The sequence below is a fragment of the Peromyscus maniculatus genome, chromosome 6 (genome assembly GCF_049852395.1).
Source record: "Peromyscus maniculatus bairdii isolate BWxNUB_F1_BW_parent chromosome 6, HU_Pman_BW_mat_3.1, whole genome shotgun sequence".
NCBI lineage: Eukaryota > Metazoa > Chordata > Mammalia > Rodentia > Cricetidae > Peromyscus > Peromyscus maniculatus.
In genome coordinates, this window is record NC_134857.1 from 3499463 (window position 1) to 3520418 (window position 20956).

A 20956-nucleotide genomic window follows, 5' to 3' on the forward strand; every position below is an offset into this window, starting at 1 on the left:
GACTTGTTTTTATCAAAGTTCAACAGTCTCTTTCCTGTGAATCCTGTATGATATCTGGCAGTTTCTTCTGTGAAGCAGGAACCCTGAAGGACCATCCTGACTTGTGTTGGTCAAGTTCAGTGGTCACTTACCTGTGGGAGTCATGCATATCCAGTCTGCACAGCACATTGTCAGCAGTCAAAGGCAAGAACAGTTTCTTTGCCCAGTGGCTAACCTTACCACAGTGAAAGCAAACTCCATAAGGAGTTTTTTCAATGCCCATCATCTCTGAAGTAAATTGGTACTAACAGGAGAGATGTGTTTCATTTTCATGAAAACCCATAAGTTAACAAAACATTTTAAATGCCATATTTGGTAGGCCTAAAAGTTTGAAGGCCATCTATATTTCTAAAATATACCTATTTAACCTGGAAAACATATCTAATGTGACTACAAGTTTAACTATTATGCATTGACTACTAATCTCGCTTCTTATTTATACCTTGCATTTTTAAATGAACTGCATAAACACAATACCCCAAACAACAGTAGAAATATACATACAATATGTTGTAACAAAAATAACCTTAAATTTTTATCAAAATACAAAAAATCTCCAAACAAGAACAAAAACATATATAGAGTATAACAAAATTAACTTTATATTTATAGCAATATATCAAAGTCCATGCCATTATAAAATATCTGAGTTTAATAGTTGTCTTTTCATCCTAATTCCTATATTCCCCTAAATTATAACAAACATCCATAACCCACCAAATAACCAAAATCATCAACACCCCCTAACTCTTGGGAATGTGGGTGTAGCTTTCTCCATACTTCTTCCTACTGTCTGTGGACAAAATAGCTCTAGGGTCCCAGAGAGAAAATTTGAGATAATTGCCACATTCTGTGAAGATTAGCAGTAATCTTTCCTGATATATATCACCTGTCAAGTTTCAGGAGTTCTCATCTGATCAAGCCTGATCCATGTTAACACTGAAGGAATTTATAGTCTCTCATCTCCTGTGGGAACAAAACGTTAAAGCATTTTTGATTTCCATTTGATAAATACATTTTCTTACTTCTTTTTTAAAGTTAAGGCATTCCTAAAGTATCATGATTGGTTCAATTTTACACTCTAGTTTACAATCCCATGTTTTTTTAGCAGCTATTATTTGCTTATCAGTATTCAAACAATTCAAAATCAACAATAGGATCTAGACTCCCTTTATATTTCCCATCTCTAAGTGGCTTATTCTTTTTTATTTTACTTTAATTCTCTCTCCAGGTCCCCAATTGTTTGAATTCTTGCTCTGATTTTCTCAGCAGTAAACTCTTAGAGGAAAATTAAAGAAATTTGTTCTTTCCCAAGCAGATTTTGGTCATGGTGTTTTTATCACAGCCATATAGTACCTAACTGAAACAGAGCCACCATGATCTACAGATTATAAGGAAACATCAAGTCAAACATGGTGCACAAATCTGTTCTTAGTCTTGATGTCAAGATAACATTTTATAAAGTTAATACACATATTAAAATAAAATAAATGTAGTTCCAGATTCTGTCTGTTCTCTCCCCGTGTATATTTTGGGTACCACTTTTATTTTTAGACTGACCAGATATTGTTGCATGCAGAGATCTTATGGTATAAAGCAATCCACAGCCAGACAGAGAATAAGTGTTTGCAGTGTCTACAACTCCAATTGGTATGTCTACAATGCAATTTCTCTATCTAAAGTTAGGTACCTTTCTGAGAGAATAGGAAGAAAGCTTGTAAGAGCCAGAGAACCAGGAAATTTTCTAGGAGGTCCTGTCTTCAGTATATGAGAGGAAGGCTGCACCTGAAATTTCAACAATTGCCCCAATGAGACTTAAAAAGTGGCAGCACCAATTGAACTGCCACTATGGATGGGTAAATCTCACAAAACTCCACACTTAGATCAAGAGCTAAAGACAGTCAATGGTCCCTGTTCTCCCTGAGAATCTGCAGAGAACAGGTTCCTGCCTTTTCATTTCTGATAAAACAGACTTGTCAATGCAAACTCTATTCTTTCCACTACATTTTTGTGACACTGGGAATAAGAAATCACCCCAATGTCCTGTTTCCAACAAGAAACTGTCCTTGTCACCGACATCCCTACAGGCTTTGGAGGATATTGAGGTTTGCTGTAACACGTTCCTGTCCATACAACTTATTACCCTGGTGCCACATGTCCACCATGTCTATGATTGACCAAACCTAAATTAAGAAGCCTGGGAACCTCATCAATATAGGAGACAAAAAGATAGAGAGACCTGGAGAAGACTAGAATATGAAATCAGCATTTGACCATCATTCTAAGTATCTCCATCCTACAGAGAGAAAGGACAAGTATCTAACCTTCATAATAACCCAGAAGAAAAAAACAAGAACAAAAACATATTTATAGCCTACAATCCTGGGATCTGTTAAAACAACCAAATGTAAATTATGTATCATCTATTGAATTATGTTAGAGCCCCACATGAGATACCAAAAAATGCATTAAGTAGAGTTATGGCTTAGTAATAACTTGTTCATTTTTGATTCCTGATAGAAAATAATTACCTTTCCTTGCAGAGTGAGGCTCCATTTATGATATTGTGATAATAAGTGAGTGTGCTCTTACACATATATGTATACACACTCTAAAATTAAAATGAGTTAATGAATGGTCCATATTCAAGGTCATTTTCCAAACATGTTTCCCTCTTTACCAGTTATTTCAGGCATCATCTATTAGCTTCTTGGGACAAATATTCAGAGGATACAGCTCAAAAGATATATTTTAGTTAAATTTGTATATCAAACCTGTTATTCTGTAATTATTAATTTGAAACCTTGTACTTAAGAAATAAATCAGTATCAAAAATGTCTACATAAAAAGAAGATATAGAAAAGACAGCACTGAAGATATCTAGTGATTTGTATTGACAATGTTACATCATGTTCATTGGGTATGTACATATATTTACAAACAATTCATACAATTTGTGTATACATGCATTTTCATGTCACATACACAGAGCTTATTGTGCTCTAGTGGTACAAATGCACTTCACATGGGCTCACTTACATGGAATTTCATTGGAAAATACAAGAGCAGTGGCCATATATAGACAAATGTAATCTGTCAGATGACTTCTGAAAGTGGAAGGAGATAGAAAATTTTCATACATAGGGTAATGAGGTATTTCTCTATGATGTTTATTCATTTATTTAAATACTAATGGATCACAAAAAAGACATTGAATAAATAAAAAGAATTTTCAAGTCTCTTGCAGGTATTTCAGCAATGGTCCTAACTTCTTGATGATGTCATTCACTGTGTCCAATTGTGCTGCTGTTACAGTGAGCAACTGTAGAAAACACAGAGAAAAATGTGACTAATTAGTAATGTTCATGAAATACCTGATTTGATAGCTATTTCTCCCAATGTAATACACATCACATAACCAAAGATCAATTCAGGTAAAGGCAAAGAAAAACATATGAGGCTCAAATCATGAGTATGATTTTCCTTTCCTTTGCATAACCTGAGGGGAATGATAGGGATTTTAGTCTAATATGTATCTCTTTAAGGATTTGGATCAGTCAAAATATAATAGAATAGGCAGAGATGAACTGGATTATAGGGGATGATAAAACAAAAGTGCTTTTCCCCCAAGCCCTATGACCCTAAATAGAACCCAGGAATATTCGTGATAGTATGAGAGAAGCAATTATGGCTGTATTCTGAATTATACATGACACCACACACACACACACACACACACACACACACACACACACACACACACACACACTGACATGCATAGACATAAAGATTGAAAAATGAGATTATATTTTCAAAAGAAACACAGGCTCTGATTCTCAGCTATGTGTATGCTTTTACAATGGGAGGGAGGTAATCTAAAGAGATGGGGAAACATTTTCTTGTTTTAACAAAATGTGTTTATAAATCGGTTTATTTCATTATACACCATGTATTCAGTTCTCACAAACTGTGATCCACAGTATTGACTAGCCCTCCAAGACACAGCCACTGGTGCAATGGTATCTAAATAAAACTGACTTCATAAGATATCAAGGTGATTTTCTGTACACATGCACAAATGTTAAGCATTTGCCACAATTGAAATCAAGTAGGAAGGCAAGAACTTTCTTTCAGGAAGGTCTGCTCACCTCTGCCTCCCCGGCACTCTGGTACCAAAATCAGGTGAGAGCATTCTCCTAGCTATTGGACAAGATACACTTTAATTCTTCCATTTGTCTCTTTCACTGCAATGTTGACTAGTATAGAAAGTTTGTGCAGAACTAAGCATAGAATTCTTAAAATATTTTATTCATCATGAATATATTAGTTATTATACCACACTTTTAAAATTTCACACCCCAGTTCAATGCATTTGTATATGAAAATCAAGCACATGCAAATCCCTTTATAGTAACAATTCCTTTCAATTCAATAACCCCCGGTGGTCTCATAAAAACAAAGACCTCCAGATTGCCTAATCTCACATAACAGATAAGTGCAATACCTGACCCACCAGTGGACTGTTCTCTAGAAATAGAATGCTACTGGAGTAATAGATGGCAACTGGAACTTGAGTGGGAAGTTGAAATTCCATAACAGATAGAGGTGTGCTTCAATGAATAGGCAATTGGTTAAATTACAATGACCATAACCTTGATCCATTCAAGGGACAAGAAAATGTTTTTGCCCCACTCCCTGAGTACCAAATATTAGCAACAAAACCTTTCTTTCAACTCCTCCTCATCAGTTTAGGGGACCTCTTCAGTTTCTCCAATTTGATTTCCTGACCAATCTAGCACATTACTTCTAATAGTGTTCAATTGCTCAAATGAGTCTCTATCCCACATGGGGGAAATATCTGAAGCAGCTGTTCACCAGGTCTCCTATGTCATCTGGGCAATAACAGATTAACACTGTGCTAGCAAAGGTGACCTGTACGTCCAAGATATAGTAGATAAATATAGATAAATGACCAAACACCCACTCACAAACAGATAGGCATTCCATGGCCAGATTCAGAATAATTAGAACTCACAGAGGCCTGGGAAATCAGGAGCCTGGGAACCATTCTCTCCATTCCCAGAATGCAGGATGTAACATTGGAGGATCAGGAACACAGGTTCAGCAACTCTCACTCCAGTTCCTCTGGGGGAGCATCAGCAGCTACAGTGTCATCAGGGCCAGCATTCCTCTGTTCTACACACTGCACCAAGTGCTCAGGCAGCCATTGAGTCTCATTTTCATCCTGTGAAAAAACACAAACATGCCCTTGACCCCATATCAAAACAGGGTTGGGATCCTTCCATAATCCAGTGCAAGGATCCTTTTATTTCACCTGAGCAAAAGTCACTCTGGTGCCATCATGCCAAAATCTTTCCACAGCAGATTGCTCATGGACATCTACATTCAAAAAATTCAAAATGAAGAGGGCATGATTCAATGCTTTATGCATTGACTGAGGTTATGACTCCCCCTCTTTGTTTTCTGAAGCTGTGTCTTGAGATTGCTTTGGGCTCACTAAATGATGCTTTGTCCTTGAGGATTATAAGAAATGCCTGTTTTATGCTCAATTTTACATTTGGAACAAAATTGCTGACATGCTTTACTAATTTGTCTGAATCCACTATCTGTTTTTATAATTTTAGGAATCCCCATATATGAAAAAACATTTTAAGCAATGAGCTATCATGTGCTTGATGGATTCTCCAGTTTGTACAGTGGCTATCAAAAATTCTGAATAGGTATCAATTGCCACATGCACATAATTTACTTTGCCAAATTCCTCAATATAAGTAACATCCATTTACCATCAATGATTAGGAGGAAGGCCTCAAGGATTTATCCCTAAGTGAAGGCATGGGAAAATACTGTGAGCACACATCACATTGCTTAACAATCTTACAAGCAACTTCCTTGATAAGGCCAAATTGTTTTCTTAAACTTCTGCTATTCTGATGATGAAGGGCATGTGACTGTTGAGACAAATATACTTGAGATAAGGTGACCATTAGTGTCAATTTATCAGCTGACGTATTACCATTAGGTAGAGGGCTGGGAAGACTGGAATGAGCTCTAATATAACCCACAAAGCATGGCAACTTACTGGTATCTGAGAATGACTTGGGCATGATGCTATAGCCAGTTTCTTTTGAAGACCTGGTCACTGGCTCCACCAAGATGGATGAGGTCTTGTTGACTGAGCCTGGGCTGGCAAGACACTGGCCTGTCAACTTGGCCTTGAATGGACTGGGCCCACCATATTTGACACCAATCAGGTAGTTTCCAGGGGCAACGGGAGTCTACATAACTTTGTACTCTTCTGGGGTTCCTGGGCAATCCACTTTGACCTTGGTGGTTCTTCAATGGCAACAGATAATGTCTCTGGGTCTGCTTAAGGGGATTTGATGAAGAATTCTGATTGGATACCTGCAGTACCCTCCTCAAGCCCAGTGCCTTAGGCTGACACTAGATCAGGATTCCCTGTTTGGCCAGGCCCCCCAACATGCACTTTGAAAGGGATCCCAACCATATGTCTCGCACTAGTTAAGACACATGGCATTCCTCCACTGCTCCTGAGGGCTTATGCACCTTTGCATCAAGCTTTCTTTTTGCACCATTCAACCTTATAGCAAAGGATGCTAGCTGATTAAATTTTAATCCTCATTCCAATGGTTCATAACAGTGAGGCAGTGAGTGTCATCTGGATGTGTTGATCAGCATCAGGTGATGGCCTCATGGTTAAACTTTATAGACATGTCATAGTTACCAGGCTCTTGGATAATATAAGAAATACCACATGACCCATTTTTATGGTCATCAAATGTAATCTCTGCCTTTCTAGGCCCTTAACAACAATGGAGAGGCCTTCAGCATCTGCTTCTCAGGTCCTGATGCTGAACTCGGCTGGGATGCCTATTTCTCCCCTCTCCAGGCCAGGGCCTCCTGCCTGGATCTTGTGAGCACCTCCTTCCCCAAAGGGCCTGTGTGAACTGGAAGGAGTTTGATGTTACACTCTGGCTATGGTATTTTACACTGATTGTGTGAATGCCCATTTCCTGGGAAACAAATTGGACACAGTGAGAGTTCTTCCCCACAGACACCTTGGGTGACATGGACCAAGGGGCTGGTGACATGGGTAGATATGTCACTGCTGTTTTCTGGAATCTTCAAGTTCACATCACAGATACTGCCAACTATGGCCATAGATAGAGACTGGCTGGTCCAAGTGATGCTCTCTTTGACTCTTCCCTCACCACTGATCTTCACAGTGAATGGACTTCTAGGCACATTCTCATCCACACATTTGTTGGAAATGATATAGATCCCAGGCTCAGTGGGGATGTAGGATACCTTGTGGACAATGTCCTCCAGGTAGTCTATCTAGATGTCCACATCGCTGGATCATTCTACCACCAAGAATATGCCACCATAACCCTGCATCTCTTGTGTCCACAATAAAGTCAGATATCTCTAAAGTCTGGCCTTCTGACAGGCCTTGGTCACATAGACTTGGATGCAGCACAAATTGTCAGTTTCAGACTGGATCATGAAAATGGATATGGGATTCCAGTAATGTGGTTGCCACTATTCTTGATGCTGACTAGATGTTCACCCACCTCTCAGAGGATGAAAGAAATGCCAATGTGGTTTGGGGGCAGCTTCTTCAGCAGACAGGGCTTGTCATGTCCAGATGGGGCTTGATATTGACTGTCATGTATTAAGGTCAGTCTCACTGATGTCCAGAAGGAAGTTGGCTGCTGATCCTTGTGGTGATATACTGTGTACCCTAACAAATTTGCCCGAAGATCAGAGAACAAGCCACCAGATTAAACATAGGGGCCAAACAGTGGTGGCACACACCTTTAATACTAACACTTGGGAGGCAGAAACCTGTCTAGATCTCTGTGACTTCAAAGTCTCCCCGGACTACATGAGATTGACTCAGTTTAGAAGAGGAAACAGAGACAGGCAGTGTTTGGATACACCTTTAATCCCAGTACTGGGAAGCTCACATGCCTTTAATCCCAGGAAATGATAGCTAGGCAGAGAAAGGTATATAAGGTATGAGGAGACAGGAAGTAGAGGCTCCTAGAGGTTTTTCAGCTGGATGTGCTTTTGGCCGAGGACACCCCATTCAGCTGAAGGCTTTTCAGCTAAGGAAGATCTTTCAAGTTGAGAAGTTGGTGAAGTCAGAGGTGGTAGCTGTGGCTTGCACTGGGTCTATCAAGATGACATATCCTCAGGGTCTTGGGAGGTTCTAGAACTCCTATCTTGTAATATCCAAACCCACCCCAACCTGTGCCATTGGGATGAGTGGTTACAACAGCCTCTTCTGACTTATTCACAGCTGCACAGGATGCAACTTGGCTTCAAAGTCCTTAGCCATGTAGTTTCAGAAGACAGGAGAAAATTTGCATTGTTCACAAGCATTCAGGTAGTGTTCAGAAGCCCACGTCACTTGCTGGATGCTTCAGACCTTCATGTTGATGGACCAGATTCACAAAGCCACCCTCACTGACAGCCCAGGACATCCAGAGCCAGGAAGGGGACAGTCTCTGCCATAGTCCATTGCCTCTAACAGCTCCCAGACTTCACAAGAGATCTTTGTGCCACCCACAGCTAGGAACTCAGAAGCCTTAGGTGTCAGTGGCATGCAGTGGTACTTGGTGGTTCCTAGTCTGCTAATAGCTATAATGTAAAGTGTGAGAATCTCCAGCTTTGGCCAGGGATCTTTTAACTCCTTGTTATTAGTGACACACAATGTAAATCATTCCAGTGGAGGTAAAGTACAGTGCTGGTACTGAAACCTCATTAGTCCCTCGGTGCTTCCTTCCCACTCAGTGTGAAAGCAGAGGGCCCCCAGAACTGCAGCTTCAGCCTTGACCATCCCTGACATATTAACAAACTAACCATCAGAAATCCTTGACTCTGGGTCTGCTCTTTAGGAACCTAGAGAAGCAGGATAGGCCCATTGCTGACCAGAAGCTGCCAGTTCCTGAACTCCACTCCTGGAAGAGCCAGCCTGAGCCCCACATCCTCCAAAAAGCACCCATCCCCTGCCCAGAACTCACTGTGCCTTTCCCCTGACCACTTATTTCCCAGTGTCTGACACTGAGGCTGAAGGCCAGCTTTCTTCTGCCTCTCTCTGGTCTCCTTATGCTCTCCATTCTTTCTCCAAAGCATCCTGCACAGTCTTGCAAACATGTATGGATCAATATAAGGGCACTGAACAAATGCCCCACTGACATTTGGTGTTGTCACAACACTGGTGACATCACAGGAGATGCCAGGGCTCTCCAGGATACAATAGAATGTTTCAGAAAGAGACTGCTGATGCCATATTGTATAGTCCTTGACTCCCTGCTAACTAGCTCACCTCAAACTGACTTTAATACAAGGTATGAAAAGGCCAGACAAATATTTTGCTGTAAATATAGCTCTATATAAACACTGATTGTCCAATAGCCAGACAGGAAGTATAGGCGGGACTAACAGAGGGGAGAATTGAGGAAGGAGGGAGGAAAGGAGAGACCACCTGGAGCCCCCACCAGGACAAGGAAGATGTAAAGTACCAGTAAGCCACGAGCCACATGGCAAAGTAAAAATTAATATAAATGGGCTAAATATAAGAGTAAAAGCTAGAAAATGATAGGCCTGAACTAATGGCCAAGCAGTTTAAATAATGTAAGAGTCTGTGTGTTTATTTTATAAGTGGGTTCCGGGACTGGCAGGACTTGCAGGGACCGGGAGAAAAAAAGCCCTCCAGCTACAAATGGCATGCACCCAATGTGAGACCCGAGTTTCCACCTTAAACCTGATAATATTTAATAACCAATTCTAAACAGAGCCAAAAACAGGTTCCTCCTTTATGTCTCATATGGGCAGCTAGATGCCACCAAACATGGGTTTGTGCTACTGGCGGGTTCCTGGTGTTTGCCCTTGGCCTGCAGTATGGTGGGAATAAGGCATTGGCCAGCGGCACATTACACTGTGTGGTAGGTTTAGTCTTTACTAGTATATTAAAAAAAAAAATGTTTCTTGGCTCCATGCTGATTTGACAGAAGCATAGACCCACTATTTCTGAGACTTGATAGTGCCCAGAGCTGGCGGAAAATGTACCACCGCCATGTTGGGAAGCTGAAGGTTGTGGAGCCAGCAGCCACAGCGCCATTTCAGGCTTAGAAGGCTGCAGTTTAAAGCAATAGCTTCACAATAAGACTGCTTCAACTGAAATAGTTTACAATGTATGTAAAAATGTACATAGGCCTAAAAGAGAAAAAAAAGGAATATATACATTTATATAAACAGTTTTAAAAAATAAAGTCTTTAAACAAACAGTAAAGGTAATAAGCCACGTAAAGATGGCTATCACACAGAGAATCTGGATTATGTTGTCTTTGATATTTGTGACTAAAGAAAAACATTTGATTGTAAAAGCTGTTCAGTTATGCCAAAATGTATATTTTAAAGATACCTTGACTTCAAAATTTGGATATAAGGATATATTGCTTTGGAAAAGAGGTTCTGCTTTTGTTTCCACAGAAAGTCAGAGGCTATGGATTTGTTCCAGACTAAGATACATCAGGTTTGACCAGCCAAGACCCCCTGAAAGGTCTCCAATGACACCATGGCCCAGATAATCTAACATCCAGAATGGTTTCAAGGCAACTGGCTCACACAATACAGCCTCATGGACTACCCCATAAGCCTAAAATTTTCTTTGTGTCCCCATAAGATACAGCACCCCACTTGAGCAGGGAGTAGTAAGAGATTCTATGCCCAGATTCCCAAATATACCAAGCTGGCTTTAGAGATGGAATTGCCTCACTCCCCCTCTAAACCCAGGCATATTGCTTAAAAAAATGGTTAAGAGATTCTTGTGTCCCAAATCAGAAGAACTCTCTGGTGTGGGACAAAGGAAAAACCAATATTTTTATTTAAAGCAGGTTGATTATAAATACAATCTCTTTCTTAAAAATGGGGGGGGAATAGTTTAGATATGATAGGATGAAAGGATAGATTAATGAACCTACTTTTAAAGAGTAACAACTTGTTTAAAATGTTTTACATTGCTATAGATTTTAGTTTATTGATACAAGTTTAAACTTAATTTTGTTATACTATATATATATTTCTATTCTTGTTTGAGGTATTATGTTTATGTGACTCATTTAAAATTGTAATGGTATTGTAATGGATAATTAAGAAATAGATTAATAATTAGTCATCTATGATAATCATATTTATAGCCATGTTAGTTAAGTCTTCTAGGTATACATAGATCTATTTCAGATAGATAGGTAACATTCAAACACTTCAAAGACCTACAGAATATGGCATTTAAAATGTTTTAACAATTTAGACTTTCTGGACAGTGAGACATGTCTGCTCCTGGCAGCACCAATTTACTTCAGAGAGGAGGATGGGCATCAAAGACACTCCATATGGAATTTATCTTCACCTTGGCAAAATTAGCCATTTGGGCAAGAAACTGTTCTTGCCTGGTCTGCTTGATCAACTGGACATGCAGGACCCATAGGAAGGTGACCACTGAACTTTGCTTGACTAAATGGTCCTTCAGGTTCCTGCTTTGTGGAGGAAAATGCCAGACATTCTACAGGACACAAAAAAAAGTGACTGAGAGACTCTAGACCTGTGGGCTGGATACAGATGCCCCAACTTTACAAGAGTACTTTGGATGACTGTCCAGGCTGCCTGCTGTCTCTCTCTACCCTGCAAGTCTCCCGAAAGTTGCTTCCATCCTTCTCCCATTTCTCGGGTAGTATTATATCCTTCTGAGGTCTTTGATGTGGTTGAAGACTAGATACTTACAATTTTCCTTAGTTATGATAAAAGATAAGTTAGATATAAAACCTTAAACTCATAAATATAAAACAGATAGTATATCTTCTTTAATATTGTAACTGTAATTCTTGCTTGATAATTGTTTTGTTTTATATAATTTTACTATGTTAAAGTTAAAACATTCCTTTTTTTAAAAAAAGAAGAAAAGAGGAAGTGCTATGGATATCGCTCTATATAAACAAATGCTGATTGGCCAATAGTCAGACAGGAAGTATAGGCAGGACTAACAGAGGGGAGAATTGAGGAAGGAGGGAGGAATGGAGAGACTGCCTGAAGCCGCCTCCAGGACAAAGAAGATGTAAAGTACCAGTAAGCCACGAGCCACATGGCATAGTAACAATTAATAGAAATGGGCTAAATATAAAAGTAAGAGCTAGGCAATGATAGGCCTAAGCTAATGGCCAAGCAGTTTAAATAATGTAAGAGTCTGTGTGTTTATTTTATGAGTGGGTTCCGGGACTGGCGGGACTTGGAGGGACCTGGAGAAAAAAGCTCTCCAGCTACAATATCTAGACACATAAGAATAAAAACTAGGCCTCACTAGACCCCACTTCCTGCTTCTCAAAAACAAAAAGCCATTAATCACGAAAGCTCCAGATAACAGGGACAAGGGGAAGAGCAAGGACACAGGCTTAGACAAATAACCGAATGAGGACAAAAACATCCAGGCTTGTCCAAAGAAAAAGACTATAACCCTGGCCAGCCCCCAGCTAACTTTTAGCCAATAGACATTACTAACAATGATGCCACTCGCACAATCCCATTATACCTAAGATGAGTTAACTTCCCTAGACTCTCTCCAAAATTAGGCTTAAAAGGACCCATCATCCCTTCCCCGGGGTCACTGACATTTTACCTTTGGGCTGGTAGAGGGCCTCAGTATATTGGAATAATAAAAATACTCTTGCCAATTGCATATGTGGATGGTGGTCCTTTGTAGGCTGTCTCCAGGACCCCAACAGGTGCTCTTTTAAGGAGACTCTCCAGGGTCACAGGGGAAGCCCTTGAGTATCTCCTCCTCCCAAAGCCAGAAATCTAACTCTCTGCTCCATTAGAAACTTTTTATCTGTGGGGAGTTAATGGTTCACTTTCAAAACAGTGCCCAGGAATTACCCTTTCTCTCCTTAAGACTCAATAGGATGAGAAATAAAAGATAATGAGTAAATGTGTTATCTCTGATTGTACATTTGCCTAGCAAAGAAAACTCCTGTACCCACAACATAACTTCTCATCTCTTTGGCTGCAAAAGATTCCCCTTCTAAGTGCCTACTCTTTAGTAAAAACCAACTTGTGTATCCATTTGCTTTAAGTCTCCTTTCAATAGTCCATATCTCCAGAGATTTTATTAAACCATTGGAATATGGGCTAATGCAGACATCATCTGTGTTTAACTTTATTGAGTGATGTGCCCTAGCAACAACAGTCATTTATGTTACCGGCACTTTTATTTTCTAAATAAAATACAAAACAAAGCAGATCTGAGATTTCAGAGATCTGCATTGACATCAGTTATAAACATCCCAACAGAATTGTCTGCCCGGTCCTTCTCTGTATTTAAAAGAGGAGTCTATGTGTTCTGTGAACATTTACCATTAAGTCTGAGCAAATTCCTCCTGCATGAGGCTTGCAGCCCTCACCTCTGGCTGAACTTTGGACATCTTTCCAGGAACAGAATTTTCTCAGATAACTATTGAAATAAAAATAAGCATATAAGGGGCTGGAGAGATGGCTCAGAGGTTAAGAGCACTGACTGCTTGCTCCTCCAGAGGTCCTGAGTTCAATTCCCAGCAACCACATGGTGGCTCACAACCATCTGTAATGAGATCTGGTGCCCTCTTCTGGCCTGCAGTCATACATGCTGTATACATAATAATAAATCTTTAAAAAAATAATAAGCATATAAAACTGGATTATCACAATATTTAAAATAAAAATGTTAGCCTGGTATCAATATTGTTGCTTGAACATCAGCATGTTTCCACATAGATAGGAAGCATTAATATCTGAAAGTGTGCATGTGCACAATGTATACATACTAATTCCTCAGGTGGTTAATGAATGAACTGCCCCCATTAGGAATGTAACATCTGCTGAATGCACAGTGCAAGGAACACTGAACTTGGGATATTCTGGCACTTGTCATTCAAAGTATAAAAGACGCAACTTTGGACACATTACTGGATACATTAATAAAACGTTCACTGTATGATTGTTCTTGCAGAGGACCCAGCTTCCATTCCACAAGGTAGCTCCCAACCCTCCCTAACTCCAATTCCAGGTGATATTCTGCCATCTTTTGGCTTTTTTGGGTACTGCAAAAATGTTTTGGGGTTCTGCAAAAATGAAGATTTTAAATGTGTCGAGTATTATATTTTTACTGACACCCTCACAACCTATTCTCATGTGTGGGTTCATGTGTTATGTCTTTTCTGGTAACTTCCTTCTTCTTGTTCTTTGAAACTGGGTCCCTCTCTGTATTCCTGACAGTACTGGAACTCATTATGTCTGTAAACTGTGCTAGCCTCAAACTCACAGCTATCCAACTGACTCTGCCTCCAGGAGCTACAGTAAAAGAGGGTACCTCCATGCCCCACCTTTGGGGGTAACTGTTTTGTTTTGTTTTGTCTTTTGAGACAGAATCTCACTAGGTAGCCCAGACTGTCTCGAAACTTGCTATGTAGGCTAGGCTGGCTTAGGACACAGAGATCCACCTGCCTGTGCATCTCAAGTGTTGCTCTCAGTGCTACAGTGACGAATCCCTCATTGGCATAAGGAGTCAAGGAATCCCTGCTCATTCACCTCAGTTCAGATTTGGTTTTCTGTCTTACAGGTTGGAAAAGAAGTATATCTTATACTCGTCAGCTTTGATTGTGGTCAGCACCATTGGGCAGCTTGTGCATAATGAGAAGTAGCTGTGCCCAGGAGGAGGTCATGTTTCTCACAGACAGCATGGATTCAGTGAGCATGGTGGCTGGGCTCCTGCAGTGTCTCCATGCAGGAATGGCAGAGTCTCAACACACTCAATGGGAAGGGCAGGAACCCACACAAGCTGAGGAGCAAATGCCCAGGCTTGTACTGCCATTATGTGGTTAGGGGGCAGCCCGGTGCCCATCCTTTTTCACTGGTATAGAGACAAACTCAGCAATATGAACTTGACTTTGTGAGACACCTAGGGATTGATTAAAAGGTCACAGCATGCCAGAGGATGCATCCAAAGCCCTTCCCCTCCCTGGAATTTGCTCTGTAATTAGGGGGAAATGTCCACACTGAACAAACCTTGACTATTTTCTAGTCTCTTCTGTGTGGAAGAAAGACATGGGAACATGACCAATGTGAGGGCTGCCTTTGGATGGGATTCTGTCTCAAATACCAGGTTTCAGAGATTCACTCAAGTGAAAATCTGCACACACAAGCCAGAGCAGGCATGAGGGGCACCTACCCTACACATTACTTCATCACAGTCTACCCTGGCACACTGAAGGCTTACAGCTTGACAAAGTGGCTGGAGGTTGGGCTGCTTCCTGGAATTCACACCCACTGGAAGCCTTGGAGTGTGAGGACAGAGTCAGCCCAAGGACAGCCCCTGCTGTAATGGGAGACATGCTTTCCACACTACCTGTCCATGCTGGCTCTCGACCCTGGGCTTTGCTTGGTGACATTGTAAGGATTCTGTCCTTAATTACATCATCAGCCTGCGATGGCGTACCAGCCTAAAAAGTGGGTGGGCCCTCTGTACATCTCTCCTTCCTTTCTGTTCCCTCCTTGTGTCTGTCCTCTCTCTCCCTCCTTCTCTCTCTCCCTCTCTTCCCCCCACCTCTCCCAATAAAGCCCTAAAAAGGTAACTATGGCTCATGACTCTCCTCCAGCACTCTCCTCCATCAGCATGGCCTCCACAGGTGGTGGCCAGGCATGAGCAGCAAGCAGGGTGACCAACATTGGTGCCATTCGGACTCGGATACACCACCAAGCACCAAGGACCTGCTGTGACTGCTGCCACCTGCCACCTCTTCCCCCATCCAGTGAGACTGGGAGACAATGAGACCGCAAGACTGTGAGTGCCACCTCCACTGGACCCCCACACAACTACCACTACCATCACCACAGTGAGTCTGCCATTCTCACGGCTGTAGTCTAAGCTATATTCTTTGTGACGGACACCCTGGGGGTTGTCCTCGGGCTATACTGGCAACAGCAGGCACATTTTCGCTCCTGATGAGGAGGTAAATGGTGTCTAGGGTTCAATGGTGGACCAACTGCAGTACAGTCGCAGCCCTCACGATCCCTTGATGAAGACGACTCGTGACTTGAGCTGATTCGTAGATCTCTCTCCACTCTCAGGGACCAGTCTGATTCTGGTTTGTTATTTTAATTTTTTATTTTTCTCTTGGCTACAGCTATGAGACAAAGGGGCAGACACATTTACCACCTACACTGGTGGATGGGGCAGGCACCAGTAAATCTGGCCACATAACAGCATAAACCTGGCCGCATAACAGCATCGTGGGAAATTCTGCCAGTGAACGGGCAAATAAGAGTTATTTTATCTCCAAGCTTTCTGCTAACGTTCTAAATCCTTCTCCCTCCCCACTTCTGCATCTGCCATGTGCAACCTTTTCTGTCTGACTTCCGCTGGCAGTGGGCGGGCTCAAATGGGCGGGTTTGGATGGTTTCTTCGACTTGCTCTAACTCACCTTAACTCCACCCACTCATGCCAAGATGCATGGGTACATTAAGCTAAGACCTCCAACAGACCTATTCTTGGCTACAGACATGGCAGGGAACCCAGAACACAGCAGGGAAGTGATCTGTTTCTTTCCTTCTGGACACCAGAGCCACTGACTCAGTCCTGGGAGTTCTGGGATGCCACCTCTCCTTTATTGTCAGGTACAGAGGACTGCCTTATCACCTCACCAGATTTAATTGCACTTCCAGAGTTACTTAATGAAAAAAAAAAAGATTTCCACCTAAAATAAGAGCTCATTGTTTCACTCCAGATCCACTGCCTGTGTTTCTCATGTGCAGACAGACAGGGCCCTGATCTTTAACTTGTTCCTAATTCCAAAAAAAAAATAAACTCTCATGCATCACAAGCTTTTCTCTTCCCAGTTCCCTTGTTCTAACTCACTGTTCAGCTAATGGTACAGGACCACCACAGAACCGGAGTCCAGAGATCATCACATGAGAAACTATAACAACTAAAGGTATTTACACCCCCAAACCCAAAAGCATCTGGGTGCTACAAAAAGACTTTAATGTAAACATCTATTACTGTGAGATGCTTTTAACAATTGATCACCTGTCTCCTGGATGCCAAACTAGTAAAGGAAACAGGTGCTTTAAAATAATCTGTGTCTGATAAAGCTTAACATGTTTCAAAATCCATAGTGACAGGCTGGATCTACCTCAGATAAATGTCAACATAAAATAATAATGATTCTTTTATCTCTCTAAGTTTTTTTTTTTTCTGTGTCACCAGCATCTTGTCAAACAGAAAGTTCCCAGCCACAGCCAAGAGGGATACATGTCTCCAGAGCAAACAGGTAACAGACAGCATCCCATATTGCCTGTCTACCTTAGAAGACTCAAGAGGCAACCGACATCCAATTGTCAGCTGGAAGCAGTTTTTGAGAGGAACAATGCCCCTATTCCCATTTACCTGCTTTTTTTATAATAAAAAAAAGTCTGGGATGTAAGGATTTGGTCCTTAATTGCATCATCAGCCTGCAATGGGATCCAGCCTAAAAAGCAGGTGGGCCCTCTGTGTGTCCCTCTCTTTCCTTTCTGCTCCTTCCTTCTGTCTGTCCTCTCTCTCCCTCTCTCCCTCTCTTCCACCTCCTTCCCCCCTCTCTCCCTTCTTCTCTCCCCCACCAATAAAGCTCTAAAAAGGTAACCATGGCTGTGATTCTTCCAATCACTACTCTCCTCTGCCAGCATGGCCGCTGTGGGTGGTGGCCAGCCACGAGGAACAGCACGCCATTTAACCAACAGACATGGGTGCCACTGAACCCCCATGTGGATAGGTTTCCAGTGGTTGAGTGGTGACTGTCACCAAAATACCTTTGATGCAGACACAAGGGCAGGGTCTCCTGGTTTAATCCTTTCTCACAGGTCACAGAGGCCATGCTGGGCCCTGAAGGTGGAGCCAGGTCCCTGTGGACTTTGGAGGAAACTTGACAGGAGTTTGTTACTGTTACTGTTTGGGTTTTTGTGGTCAGTCTTAGAGCCAAACCTGTGACCCTCACATGCTGGGCAAGGGCTCTGCCACAGCAGTGGAGCATTTCCAAATCCAAACAAACTCCTCAATTCTCCCAAACCTGGAGCTTTCTGAGCCATTCACATGATGCCACAGATGGAAGATTCCTCATGTGGCATCATGGAATGGATTGCCACCAACAGAGACACAGTGCAAATGTTGCAGGGGGTCTTCCTTGGGCTCTGAGGGTAGGAGGGCTGACTGATGAACGGCAGGGCCAATGTAGGAGATTTTTGGATTATAGTTGTGTCTAATCTTCAACAACATGACTGGTTTGTGGGGGTTGTTTGTTTGTTTGTTTTGCAGAGACAGGCTAGCCTGGAACTTGCGGTCTTCCATCCTCCTGCCTCAGTTTCCCCCAAGTGCTTGGATCACAGTCATGTATTCCTAGGCCCAGTTCTTGCATATGTGTATTTGTAAATGTTCAAACATTCAAATCTATCCAAAATCTAAAATGACAGTGGTTCCAGATGTTTCGCACAAAGAATTCTTTACCTTTGGAAATCTAGGAGGTACTGTGGGGTGTCTTTCTGTATGCTGTGAATATGTGTCACTCTGATTGGTTGATTAAAAAAAGCTGCATTGGTCTATGGCAAGGCAGCTTAGAGGCAGGTGGGAAATCCACAGGGAGAGACAGGAAAGAGAAAGGCAGAGAGAGAGAGATGCCAGCCTGCTTCCCAAGGAACAACATGCCAGAAGACCAGTAAGCCACAGAATATGTGGCAAAATACAGCTTAATAGAATGGGTTAAATTAAGCTATAAAAGCTAGGTAACAAGAGGCCTTCCATAGATCCTATAGTTTGTAAATAATGTAAGCCTCTGTGTGTTTACTTGGGTCTAAGTAGGAGCCGGAACACAGGTGAGAGAGATTTGAGTGTACCACAGTGGAGGTGGGGGGGTTGATAGGAGGGCAGACTAGACCTAAGAACACTTTCAACATCAAGGAGGCAGTGTTTTTTGAGTAGCTACTTCATTCCCACCCTGAGGATCAGATCCAAAAAGCAGCCTGTGTGAGATGGAGAGTCCCATGGTCTGATGTCCCTGGTGGGGGTTCCTACGCAGTGGAGCTGACTTGGGCTGTACTATAAGGGCAGTGAAACTGACTCAGATCCTGACACTAGATCCCTGATGATCTTACCACCCATGGGTCCTTAGATGGCTCCAACCACAGGGCCTTAATGGATCTTCACTTTTAGCTTGTAAGTGAACTGCCCTTCAAAGCAGATCACTCTGAGGTAGGAGGATTGGGAGCATAAGGCCAATCTGGGCTCCATAGGGAGACCTTGTTTTTATTTATTTGCTTATTTATTTGTTTATGAAGTGGTTCAGTGCTTTCTTGCCCTCTGTGGGGAGATCTGGGACTGGAATAAGACTCAGTTGTCTCACAAATTTAAGTAGCAGGCAGGATGCTGGTGCCTTCATGTGGCTCTGCTCCTGGGGCCTAGTGAGAGGTGGTCTGTGGAAATTTTAGAGAGGACCATGGAGATGTCTGTTCTGTGCATGAGACCTGCCTGCTTCCCAGGTCTCATTATCACTGCCTAGGGGGCCAGCCTCCAAGCATCACAGGGCTCAAAGGGAATCAATGGAGTCAGCGTATACTAGACTTTTCTATCTGCTGGGATTAAGGGAAAACACACACATTCTCTTGATGGTTTCCTTCTTTATTCTCTATTTTTCTCCATTCTTTCTATGTTCTTTTCTTCTGTTCTTTCTGCTGCATACTTTTTTTTCTACAGCTTCTATACCCCAACAATGTTTCTCAGGCAATGTAGGAATTATAATGTGGTTACATTCTATTTTTCAAGTGAATGATAACAATGAATACAAAACAAATGGTAAAAAACAGCATGGTTCCCATATGCCTTACATGATTAAATATTTTACATAGTACAGGTGAAAAACAAGTTATCCAAAGAACCCACATACATTCATACCCAAGCAATTTGTTTTAGATTAACTGTGTGGGCAAGCAAGGTATTCTTCTCAGTCAGATCTTTTACTGGCAGGCTGCATTTTGCAGTTACAAAGAAAGGGCCAATTACTTTACTACTTATCTTGAAAGGTAATCTTATAAAGAATCTTAACAGAATCACAAATCTAAACTTTTATATATGAAAAAGAATCAGCTCTACTTTAAATATTTAGGGTATATACCCACTCATCTATAATTTTTTTATATCAGAAGATTGAGGACAAAAATGGGTATAATGAATAAACCATCACATTTGATCATCAACCAACCAAGCAAGGAAAGTATATCAGCTAGTAACAATTGGGCCGCTTTGCATTTTTGACTTCATCTATGTGTTCTTGTGAGCTTTAGATTGTTTTCTAGGGTTTTTTACCTCAAAAGTATTATCAAAACATTTGATCTAACCTGAAGTTATTTTAAAGCCTTGTTTCAGCTAATTATACACACCAAAAACTGTGACTACATCTTTCATCATTAAGACTAAAGGAATTTAAGCCAGCCTGGCTCCTGGGACTCAGTTGTTTTTCTTAATCATTAACTTGAGCTATAGCCTATGCAGCTCCAGAGGTGAAACTCTTAGGCCCTGGCTGTAGAACATTTCCTGTATTTATATTTTATTCATCAAAACTCTATATAAGCTAACATCATTGTTATCAGTTAGACAGTAAAGTTTAGGCAGGGATCATCTTCATGACAATCCACAAAGAAAAATCCCCAGTAGATGTAGTGGGTAGCCATTCCAGCTTGGATCTGGAAGTTCCAACCCCCATTGAGACTCCGGCAACTGTCACACCTACAAGGCGGGGCAAGGGGAGCTGGCACCCAA

General features: G+C 41.6%; 2 long non-coding RNA genes across 2 annotated transcripts; one reads left to right on the top strand and one right to left on the bottom strand.

The window, feature by feature from the left end:
• Positions 1–263: 263 nt before the first annotated feature.
• On the bottom strand, positions 264–5284 carry LOC121830120 (uncharacterized). Its single transcript, XR_006073071.2, has 3 exons — positions 5075–5284; positions 3079–3361; positions 264–1002 (listed from the first exon to the last, which is right to left on the bottom strand). It is a non-coding gene; the product is annotated as an uncharacterized LOC121830120 (long non-coding RNA).
• A 9458-nt stretch (positions 5285–14742) lies between these two features.
• Positions 14743–17614, top strand: LOC121830118 (uncharacterized). The gene is made up of 3 exons (XR_013051980.1): positions 14743–16007; positions 17011–17105; positions 17381–17614. It is a non-coding gene; the product is annotated as an uncharacterized LOC121830118 (long non-coding RNA).
• Positions 17615–20956: the final 3342 nt, after the last annotated feature.